Source organism: Macrobrachium rosenbergii, chromosome 6, assembly GCF_040412425.1.
Source record: "Macrobrachium rosenbergii isolate ZJJX-2024 chromosome 6, ASM4041242v1, whole genome shotgun sequence".
In the NCBI taxonomy this organism is placed as follows: Eukaryota; Metazoa; Arthropoda; class Malacostraca; order Decapoda; family Palaemonidae; genus Macrobrachium; species Macrobrachium rosenbergii.
This window is the reverse complement of record NC_089746.1, coordinates 65078168-65090031: the sequence shown is the minus strand read 5'-3', so window position 1 is coordinate 65090031 and position 11864 is coordinate 65078168. Positions and strand designations below refer to the sequence as shown.

Genomic DNA, 11864 nt, shown 5'->3' with positions numbered 1-11864 from the left:
GCTATTTTAGTTACTTAAAGTGCCAATAGGTGTCTATAGCGGCGCAGGCCCCGTAAATTTCGTAAAAAATGCAGGCCTAAAAACTATTACGAAAGAGGAATTTTAATATACGGTAGATATCATATTAAATGCGAATTTTAAATACGACATCAAATAAATGAAAGTTTTTATTGGTAACAATTCGATTATATAGCATATCTATTTTACGATGTCAGTCATTTTCGGAAGAATAAGAATTTTAAATATATGATCAATATGGCATTGAATATGAATTTTGAATATTAAATTTACTAAACTGAAGGTTTTAATGGAAATTATTTGATTATATTCCATAAAATATATTTTAAAAAATTTATTTTTAGTATTTTATTTTAGTCTCGTAATCCCTCACCACCAAACATAAACAAACCTAGACCTTATCTGTGGCCCGAGTGTCTCCTAATTCTACGGTAAATGTCTGCGTATTTTAATTATTTATTCGTTCGACTCTCTTATATTCGCGTTTATAACGAATATTATATTGTGCCTGTGTATAAAGCTGTATATAGCGATTTTACGAATAAAAATACGAATTTATTTAAGCATTTTTTCCAGGTCAGGTGTCATGGCCAACCTTGCCCATCATGGCTGTCTTATTTCGCCGATTATGTTCTTTCCCTTTTTCGTTAGACTGCTCGTAAGTGTCGCCAGTTGCATTAATAAATCACTGAAGACTTATATAAAGTGTCATAGAAACGTAACATACGTAAAAGTGTCGTAAACGCTTGTAAACACTTCTGAAGTGTCATGTAGACTTATCACCTTGGGGTATTCCGTCGCGAGCCCGGTGACATTATAGCCCTTTTATTCAAGTGTCAAGTTGCCTTCAAAGTGTACCTTAAATTAGCTTAACCTGGGGCCTGTAGCATAAGGTACCCTAGACTGGGTCCTGTATCCAAGGGTGCCTTGGGGGCCTTGTGTCCTACGGTACCCTAATCTGGAGTCTGTACCCTAAGGTACCCCAAGGTGGAATCTGTATCTTCAGGTACCATAGGCTGTGACTTGTAGCATAAGGTACCCTAAGCTTGGGCCTGTACCTTAAAGCTTGCAGGTAGGGCCGTGGGAATGAATACTGTATATTCCTGTCTTAGGTTAGACTTTCCTTTTGATGTTAGGGTAGATTAAGCTTCCATTGCAATATTTGGCGCTTGAATTGCAACTCAAGATCAGTCATTCATTTTCTGTGTATATGTTGACATTTGAAATCCCCAGAAGGGAGTGGGAAATTAGGCTAATGAACAGAATCCTCTGCAGACCTTTAGCATGTTGTCCGTGTGATACCCCACCCCATAGGCTTGCTGACTAGGTATTTTAAGGTATTAAGGAAGGTTATTTACCCTCCAGGAAATCTGCCTACGGATGCTAGGCCTTTGTCAGTGTAGGCTACTGTATCTAGCCTTGGTTTTATTCACCTCATCAAGACTATTGTATAAACAGTGTCTTAGTATAGGTAAGGTTTGAATTCATGGCGCTATACTGGTAGTCACTAGTATTAGTTATATTTCTGTCTATTATTTAGAAAGCAGAATGCAAAGGCCCAGAGGATAGGTAACCCAGTGCCCTAAGCCTCCATGGACTGAAAAGAAAAAGGCAGTAAGAGGTCTTAGCCGCCAAGAAATGGTGGAAATTTGTAGTGTACTAACAAAGAGATGGGGGTTTAAGGTTTAGGTATAAAAAGTTGGTGAATATTTTCATCGTTAATGAGTTTAGTATGTATGTAGTGTGCATAAAATGCTCAACCACTGTCTAGAGGTAATTAACAATTGAATTTCCTTTACAGATTTATAATTGTTTACCTTGGTACACACTGCAATCAACTAATGCTATGGCCAAATGCAGCTGAGAACAAAGGCTTTGTCTTGGACCATCTGTCAACCCACGGAAGATTTGCAATTGTATGTGTGAATGGTGAGTGGCTCTTGTCTGCCCATGAGGGTGTTTCAAAATAATCTTGAGTATCCAAATCATATTTTAATAACACTATGATGCTGTGTCTTTGGCATGACTTCATGACTTCAGTACTTTCCTGCAGGCCTTACTTCATGTCCTTTTTACAAGGAATACCGTATAGGGGGTTAGTGCCGTCAGTGCACCTCATGCGGTGCACTGTAGGCATTACTTAAGGTTTTTTGCAGCGTCCCTTCAGCCCCTAGCTGCAACCTCGTCATTCCTTTTACTGTACCTCCATTCATATTCTCTTTTATCCATCTTTCTTGCCACCCTCTCCTAACAATTGATTCATAGTGCAACTATGTGCAAGTTTTCCTGCTGTTATACCTTTCAAACTTTTTTACTGTCAGTTTCAGTTTCAGTGCTGAATGACCTCGTAGGTCCCAGCACTTGGCCTTTGGCCTAAGTTCTATATTCTATTCTTTACAGGGAATATGCTGCTATTTTTTTCAAAACTCATATTGTTGACTTTGATTATTCATGATGTAGGAGTGCTTTCTCAACCAGATCTTTTTTTCTCCAGTCTACAAAATCCAGGAGTGAATGACAACTGAGTCAGTGAGTTTTAGTGAAAAATAGAAGCTGTTCAGTATGAGCCATGGTAGCTGGATAACACTGCATATCTAGTATTGTGGGTCACCTTTGTAACATGAAGTCTTTTTTGCTAGAAGCCCACCATTATCTAATTGAAATTACAACTCTCATTGTTTGACCCCCATAGGGTGTTAGTGCTGTCATTGCGCCTCATGCGGTGCACTGTACGCCTTACTTAAGATTCTTTGCAGCATTGCTTCAGCCCCTAGCTGCAGTCCCTTTCATTCCTGTTAATGTACCTCTATTCATAATCTCTCTTTCTCTCTGACTTTCCACCCTTTCCTAACAATTGACCCAACCAAATTGGTAGAGACTAGAGCTTACCCCTGTTCAGTTTTGTTACTTATAACATTCTACAACCCTTCACCTTACACTCCTAAGCTATGTTTACTGTGCTCGGTTATAAATCTCAATAACACTTCACACTGAGTTTATCTTCCCTTATTACTGAACTTTGGGCTGTTTTTTATACACTTGCATACTGTACATTCAGGAAATTTGCTCTATTCCACGACAGGCACCGTGCACAGCGTATTTCAAGTTCTGGAAACCGAAAAGAGATCTGAGGTACCAAATGGATCAGGTACTGGTGCTCCTGGACATTCTTGAAAGGGCAGGCTGTTGGTTTTTACACTAAACAGAACTACAGTAATATTTGTTGGGATGATTAGCCCCAGGTACTTTACTAGGTTTAATTCCTCAGGTATAGAATCAGATTCAATTTACACTTAATTAATACTTGTCCATGAGTGATTGATCCAATCAACAGCCAGAGATAAAATATGTCGTTTATAACTGTGAATATGGTCTAGTTTGCTGGTGGAGTTCTTAGTCAAATGATAAAAACAGAAGTCAGTATTTTAAAGAAACTGATTTTGATAAGTTTACGGATTGCTCGTGACAATTGACTGTGGTAAGGATTCTCCGAGCTTTCATAAGTGAGGTTGAAATATTTTGCTTTTCAGTATCTTGTGTGATTAAGATTGAGAGACCCAGAAATCTAGAAAATATTCAAGTACAGATTGTAATATAAGGTCTGTTACGTAATGGACTTTGTTACTTATCAGAAAGCTAGACCCACATTCTGGAATTTGGTGACTTATGGAGATCTTGCCATTATTTTCACGTGATTAAATTATACTCTGTGATATTGTACAAAGCTTTCCTTGATTATAGTAATGCAACTTGCTTAACATTAAAGAGAACTTGTCATTATTTTCATGTGATGAAATTATACTCTTTGATTTTGTACAAGGCTTGCCATGATTATAATAATGCATCTTGCTTAGCATTAAAGAGAACTTGTCATTATTTTCATGTGATTAAATTATACTCTGATTTAGTACAAAGCTTGCCATGATTATAATAATGCATCTTGCTTAACATTAAAGAGAACTTATTATTTTCACGTGATTAAATTATATACTCTGTGATTTTGTACAAAGCTTGCCATGACTATAATAATGCATCTTGCTTAACATTAAAAAAATTGTTTAAAATTTTAAACATAAATTAACTCAAAGTTTTACTGCAAGTACTGAAGAGCTATGTTATCAGGGGCATTATTATGATCACGGCATCTCTGCATATTTCAAGACACTGCTGGAATGTGAAGGGTCCAAATTGAAATTGCTATTGTTGAGGGAATTTGGTAATGTAGGCACAAGATTTCATAAGTAAATTGAAATTCACAGTTCATTCTCTAGGGGAGTTTGGCACTTGAATTGAATTTGTTACTTTTAGGGTTGTGGCTTTTTTTTTTTTTTTTTTTTTTTTTTTTGCAAAACATATTTGAGGTAAATTAATCTGTAAGTAAGCTCAAATTCAGAATGTTGATGTAAAGGAAGTTGGGTATTCTTAACAATGGCTTCTTGTGTATATGAATAAGTAAACTCATAAGTGCTCTTTTAAATGAAGTTTGACAAAGATATTTGTTGTATATGTATTAATAAGCATTCTCAGTTACGAGCAGGGTTTGTTCATCTTAATGTTACATTGATACTTAGTAGAATTTCTGGAATGATTCAACCCATCTTGAGAACTAGCCAATATTATCTTTAACAGGGCACTGGATGTTTTCCAGACTTTTTTATGAAAGCTTAATTCTAGTGGACTTCTTAGCTATTGGATAGTTTCTATTTAATTAACTGCCATTTTTAAATTGTTGAGACAAGCTAGTCTTCCATATCTCTTCCCTTGTAAGGTTCCCACAAAGGGATTGCTTTTCCCTGAAAGGTGTAAATTGGAGTACGGTTAGGTTAAAGAATTGAACAGCAAAGTGGAAGAGAATAAAAGGGTGACAAGGAAAGGAAAGATTTGGTTGTCAGGGAGGGATTTTTTTGTTATACGTACACTTGCTACTAAGACAAATTCATTGTGAAGCCATGTAAACAAGGAGCCTTATGAAGTATATAATTATAATAACCACAATCTTAGCTTCTCAGTTTCTTCACACTTTTTAGATATGCATGTCACTACAAAGCTTGAGATCGAAATTGAAGAACATGAAGTAATTCTGATGTCTGTAACAGGATTTGAACCCTCATCCAGAGTATCAGAATGAGGTCACATTATTCACCTGACCGCAGTTGTCAGGTAGGTAACATGACCTCGTTCTGATACTCCAAATGCAGGTTCGAATCCTGTTACAGACATCAGAATTACTAAATGTGCTTCCATTTGGATCTAAGGCTTGATAGCAACAAGTGTATCCAAGAAAAGTGTGAAGAATATAAGAAGTTAAGAGGGCATTGTGGCTATTATAATTGCATAAGTATGTGGTAAAAAGTAACCAGTAGATTCTATATATGTATAAGGTATACAGTAGTTCATTTCAGGCAACAGTGAAATTTCAAATAGTACTGTAATTGTAAATGAAATCTTTAAGGAGTTTTGTCTCAGCTTGTGAACTACTGTAAATCATTTTAGACAGTGTTTCTAGTTACATTTCAACAAGATATATGGTAGACGTATGTGACCTTGTTAACTTGATTTGTTTGAGAAATTCATGTTTGTTATTTCTGAGATATTGATTTTTCTAAATTGTTAATTGTAGGCTTCCCAATGTAACAGTGTCTTGATATATGGAGTTTTTCTGTAGGTTAAGGTATTTTTTTGTTTTTTTGTTTTTGCATAATTCCCATTGAAGTTCAGTAATTTGATGAAACAAGATTCACTTAACTGTTATTGTTAAAATTCAAGTAAAATTTTAATAATGGGAAAATTATTGTAATACCAAAATATGTACATATTGATTTGTACAAGGACTTCTGAATTTCAACTTTGAGCTCAGTTCTCATCAGGTATTAGCTAGGAAAGGTAATTTTGTGTCTGTTATTTCTTAGCACAGTAGAGCAAAGTTTAAAACTGTTGAAAAAACTCTAGTGGCACCAAAAATCAAGAGAATTATAACAATATCCATTGTGTCCTTAGTTAAGGTATACTGTTTGGACATTGTAATCTAGGTTTGATAAACTGAGCTTGGAAATTTGCATCTATACAAATTTTCCTCATAGGCCAACGTTTTCAGATATCTGGGTAGCAATATTCCTTTGTAATATTATCAGTTAAAGCAACCAGTCATAGAATGAGATATCTTTTTAAGGTGATGTAATTTAGACATTGTATATGCCTTTATCTCTCAGCCTTCCATTCTCACCAGACTTCCCTCATGTGAACTTGAAATTACACTCTACACTTTTAGGGCATTTCTTCAGTCTCCTGTTAAAGCTGTCACAACTTCCAGAATTGTAGGGTCTTGGGCTGTAATAGCCATTTTTGATCACTTGAATACTTGTCAGCAGAAAACTTTCATGTTTCATACTGTTAAACCCCCTCTCTCTCTCTCTCTCTCTCTCTCTCTCTCTCTCTCTCTCTCTCTCTCTCTCTCTCTCTCTCTCTCTCTCTCTCTGTTACAGCAGTTCCGCACATTCTGTGCTTTGCCAGAATCTTTACATAGTTATCTGAACCATCATTTCACTTTACATACTTTGTTGAAGCTTTCTTGTATGTCATATTCTCTACTGGAGGGATCTTAAACATTTGACATGCTTCTCTCTCTCTCTCTCTCTCTCTCTCTCTCTCTCTCTCTCTCTCTCTCTCTCTCTCTCTCTCTCTCTCTCTCTCTCTCTCTCTCTTACTTACTTACTACTTTCTTACTGTAAACTCTTTCATATGTGGACCTGAGATTGTTAGGGTATGAAATTAAGTAATTCTTTAAATGCAAAAATATTTGCCTTTGTTGCCCAGTTTTGCAATGAATTCTAAAGTTTTCGTTCTAAATATCTAATAGAGTTTTGTAAAATTTAAAGTATGAATCAATTTATGGGCTTTTGTATGAAATTAAGGTGAATCTTTCACTGTAAAGATATTTGCCTTTGTCACCCAGTTTTCCAATGAATTCTAAAGCTTTTGTTTGAAATTTTTGTTAGAGTTATGTAATGTGATTTAAGTTACAAGCTTCATTTTTTATGTTTTTATGTTTTAATGAGAGCTAGAGCAGTGTCTGTAAACATTCAGCTCTAAACCTGAACAGTTTACAGGAAATAAATGACTGCTCATTACTAATTGATGTTAAGTTGAAGTACAGAAGTCCTCATATATTTATACATTTTGTGAAGTGGAAAGATTTTTTAAAATAAATAACTCCTTGGGGTCAGCATTGCAGTGCCTCCTGGAGGGAGTAATATGTCCTCAGCCAGAGGTAACATGAGGTCGAGTCAGTCAGACGTTAGCGACTGAAACCGACTCGAATGGGCTGATTTTTTTTCTAAGCTGACATTAGCTTAATTTCCTGAGATGGGAACATACTAATGTGCTTGTATTTTCCGAGATGTGTGTAAAATGTTCTATGAACCTGTGAAAGAATGTTTAGAATTTAAAATGTATAAGAAAATGTTCGGACAGGGAGTCCAATGAGGGTTGTGTTAGCGGTTACCACTGAAACGAGCCTTATGGGCCTATGTTCAACTTGTTGCTGTGTTTGAAGCAGATGTTTGCTAGGCATGCATTGTCTTCATGGTACGGTGTAGCAAACATGTAGATTTTTAAGCCAGAATTTGTATCAAACGATGTACAATGACCCAAAAAATGTATGTGGGTATGTGAGAAAATCTACAATTCAACAGTGTTTGGTTTTTGTTGAGATTTTGTGCTGGATTTTCTCTCATGTCTTGTTAGAGAAGTTGAGAGTATTTGATCTTGTAGAAAAAAAGGCACACTCAAGCAAGATGTGGTTATGGTGAATGTATTTTCGAAGGTGTTAACCATTGTACTGATAATTGTACCTGACAATACTTACCTTAGAGCTGTGTAAAAATTTACTCTTAAACATTTCTGGATAGGGTGGTTTCATGTTGTCAGAAATGCGTATGTGTAAAATTTTGACTTAAGTTTGACTTGGATTTACCATAATGACTTTGTATAGTCCAGTGCAAAAGCATTCTGTATGCGTGACAAAATTCTTCTATTATTCTAAGAAAAATTCTCATTTCTGGATTTTTATCATGAGTTGTCACATTTTACTTATAAGTCAATTATAAGATTCCGTTTAATAAAATACTGTTTCCTGGCCAATTATAATTAAACTTGTTGGTGTAGTATGGAAAATTTTCGCTTGCAAGGCATCATTCACTGAGATTAGAGAAAGTCATTTTTGCTGATCTGATTCACTATAACAACCTGGTTTTTTTTTTTTAACTAGTCGCAAGATTATTTTGAAACTTTGAATATTATTTATATCCTGCCAGATATCTTATAAAGTATAAAGTTAAAAGTTAGGTTGAGAAGTGTAAAGTAAGTCAGTCAGACCTTGTAGAGAGAGTTAAAGTCATCCGTATGGTTGAGCAGACAAAACCTTTAATTATATTTCAGATGCATACTGTCTTTTCAAAAGGGGGTACCAGCTGGGGGCTCAAACATCTTCTAACGTTAGGCCAACATTTCATTCGTGTACTTGAAATAAAGAAGGGATAAATACCACGGGGGCCGTGTTTAGAATAAGTGTGATTAAACCTTGCGAGTGTTCGTCACATCGTTAGTAATTAGGAAACAATTAGAGGTTTTGGGTGTTAATCCTGGAGGAACTTTGATTGAAATATGTAAACCTTTGGTCTAAAATTGATAAACAGAATCATTCGACAAGTTTCTAACAAGGTAATAAGGCAGGATGTGACTTTTGATGTATTGCAAAGGTTGTTGCACTACATCACTAAATATCTTGCCAAAAAGCATTCTCTGATTTAGAGGCAGTGTGAGGAAATATCTAGACTTTTCTGAATGCAAAAGGTGAATTTAGAACAAATGTTTTCCCCGTCATTTAATGGGATGAGGAAACTGTTCTCATTTTTAGGTTACCTTTCAGCTGGAAGGTTTCATTGATAGGAAAATATTCCCTTAAAAGCTTGGTAAGATTTAAGTGAATCAGATGTTATGGAGAAGCTAGTTGCCATTTCCTTGTGGAAGTTACAAAAACCCTCGGTTTATTGATGTGATGGTTAATTGATGTCAGATGTTCACAGGTTTTCTTCTTGAGGAAAGAAGGTGTTGTATAGGTTTACTGAGCTCTGTGTTGGCTCTTTAAATTGGAGAATCATGTCCCTGATGTGAGATGCTTAAATAATGGTGGTTTTGCGTACTGTTAAAGAGTGTGGTTGTCAGGTACCAACTTATCTCAAATTCTTGGATAGAGTTGTCATCAGTAGTTTATTTTTCTCACTCTTAATGTTGACTTGTGGCATAGACGTAGAATGAATTCATTAGTTTGTTGTGTGAAATGTACTACAACTACAAACATCCTCTGCATCATTCTTTGTTAACTGATGTGGCTGTGTTTGCTCGCAGCGCTAGGCTGGCTGCTGCTGCAAACAGTTTGTCATTTTCTAGTATCAGGTTTAATACTACTTAATTTTCCAAGAGAAAGGAGCAAATTCATTCCTCCTTTCTGCTGACATCTCATGAATTCAGATGTATCGGTCTTAGTTTCTATTCCATCATATGTCTTTATTTATCACACTTTCCTAAAACGTTTCTCTCTCTGCAGGCTGATTTCCCTTTAGAGCCCTCTTGGGTTTATTATAATCTGTTCACTGGGTCCATTAGGGTTTTCAGCTGAAGATTTAAAGAAAGAAAGGAAGGATTGTTTTTTAACATTTTGTTGTTGGGAGAAATTGATACAAGATCTGATTTTGTTGCTTTGTCAATATTTAGATTTATAACTTTCATAGCTTTTTCAGTGCTCCTAATTGGCCCTGACAGACCTTACTGGGTCAGGGTAACTTAGAAGTCACTGGACTATCAACAGATTTTGTAGTTCATATACTAGATCTTGGGTAACTTTATTAAGGACACTTGTCATTATGTAGATTAGAACTTATCCTTTTGAAATTGATTGATAACATTCTATATGTCAGTAGACTTGATGTAGATTAGAACATTTCCTGGTTCTTACATTGATTTATGATATAACGTTCTAGATTTCAGTAGACTTGTTTAGAGGTTTTCTGTGTGTTGATCTTATGGAATTTTATTGTACTGTGAAGGTTGAAGTGTGCCATTTTTGAATAGAAATGTCATTCAAGAGATGTGTGGAAGATACGTAGTTTAGGATTAAATGCATCTTATTTTTAGGTTAGTTTGTGTTTTAATCAAGCCCTTCCTCACAGTACTATTTGATTTGAAGTGTCCAATTAGAAAATAGAGTTTTGTAATATAAATTAAAAGTTGGAGTTTGGTGAGAGTAAGTTTGGTCGATGTTAAAAGATTTGGTTCACAGGTCAACTATTAATGTCTTGCTTGTTAAAGGTACATCATGGTAAGATTTTGTTTGGTCTCTTTATGGTGGCTTATGGAATACTGACTAAATTAGTTACTGGTAGAGGTGTTGGACGTTTAATTAGTGTATATGTGTAACAGTCTTGTTATTCAAATGTCTGGTGACAATGGAGATATGTTGACGTGGTGACAGTGGATTTGGTATCCTCCAATTTGTAGGTGACAGTGGATGTAGTACTCACCAATTTATAGGTGGGAGTGGATTTGCTACTTAGCAATTTCTTGGTGACGTTTAGTTTGGTTTTCAGGAATTATTTAGTAACAGTAGAGTTTAGTACATGATGTTCAGTCATAAATTTCTATCACTGGTATTTGGCTAACCAAGTTTTACATTTTTTGTCAGTTTGTAATGTCTAGCTTGAGATCAGTCAGTGTACTTTTCTTTACGGCACTTTCAGCTCCAGTCATTGTTCATGATACTTTGGGGCTGTCTTGTGGTTCCACAGTGGTAGAATCAGAACTCATCACTCGTATCATCTGAGTACCCGATATCAAGTTTTATAGCACAGGATATGTTTGATGGTGTTTGAAACGGATATGTTTGATGGTGTTTGAAACGAGTCCAGGATTCAGAAAAATGGCCCAAGATCAATTGGGATTCAGGAAGTCTGGGGTCTTTCAGACTTTCATTCGGAAAGTTTGTTTTCTGATATTTAGAAAGTCGAACTGTTAAGTCTGGTACTTTCAAATTTCAGGATATGTTACTTTTTGTATATTGTTATTTGGAAGTTTCTTGTGGTATTTCACATTGAAGAAGTTTCTCCTGACACTTGCTGTTAGAAAGGATGTTGTGTGATACTTTCACTTTTAGAAAGTCATAATCTGGGAAACTTAGTCTGGGAAGGTCTGATTCTTCATGATAACTCTGCCTTTCAAAGTCTTTGTATTATGCATATTTTTTTTGCATTCAGGATGTGTTGGTTTCTAATAGTTTTAGGTGTAGAAAGCATGACAGTTTTGGGTGTAGAAAGTACACTGGTTTGTGATAATCTCCCTAAAGGCATTGTGAAAGGTTGGGATATATATTCATTTACAATGCCAATGTGTAGCCTTTTAGTTTGTCCCTCTGTTGCTTATAGAAGTGTGTTAAGTCTTGGTATTTTGGCTTTCAAGACGTCTGTAGCTGAGTTTTTGCCTAAAAAGGCTGTTAGCTTTTTGTGATTTTTTGTGCTTTGAAGTCTCCTATGTGTGACTCTTGCTGGAGGTCTATTAGTTACTATTCATGTTAGAAACTTTATTTTTCTTTGATTTTTTTGAGGTAGCAATCTGCTGGTTTGGAATTTCTTTGGTTAGAAAATCTGTTGATTTGGACTTTCTTTGGTTAGGAAGTCTGGTGGTTCAATTTTAGAAAGTAATGTGTGTAAAGCTGGATATTTTTTGTCTTTTGCTCTGAAAGTTTATTAGTTTGTGGTTTTTATTCTGCTAAGAAATCTTGTGATTTGGGAGAGTTT

General features: G+C 35.5%; 1 long non-coding RNA gene across 1 annotated transcript; it reads left to right on the top strand.

Annotated features, from left to right (window-relative positions):
• Positions 1-380: 380 nt before the first annotated feature.
• LOC136839660 (uncharacterized) lies at positions 381-5370 on the top strand. Its single transcript, XR_010853431.1, has 4 exons — positions 381-449; positions 595-676; positions 1820-1947; positions 3101-5370. It is a non-coding gene; the product is annotated as an uncharacterized lncRNA (long non-coding RNA).
• The last annotated feature ends 6494 nt before the right edge of the window (positions 5371-11864 follow it).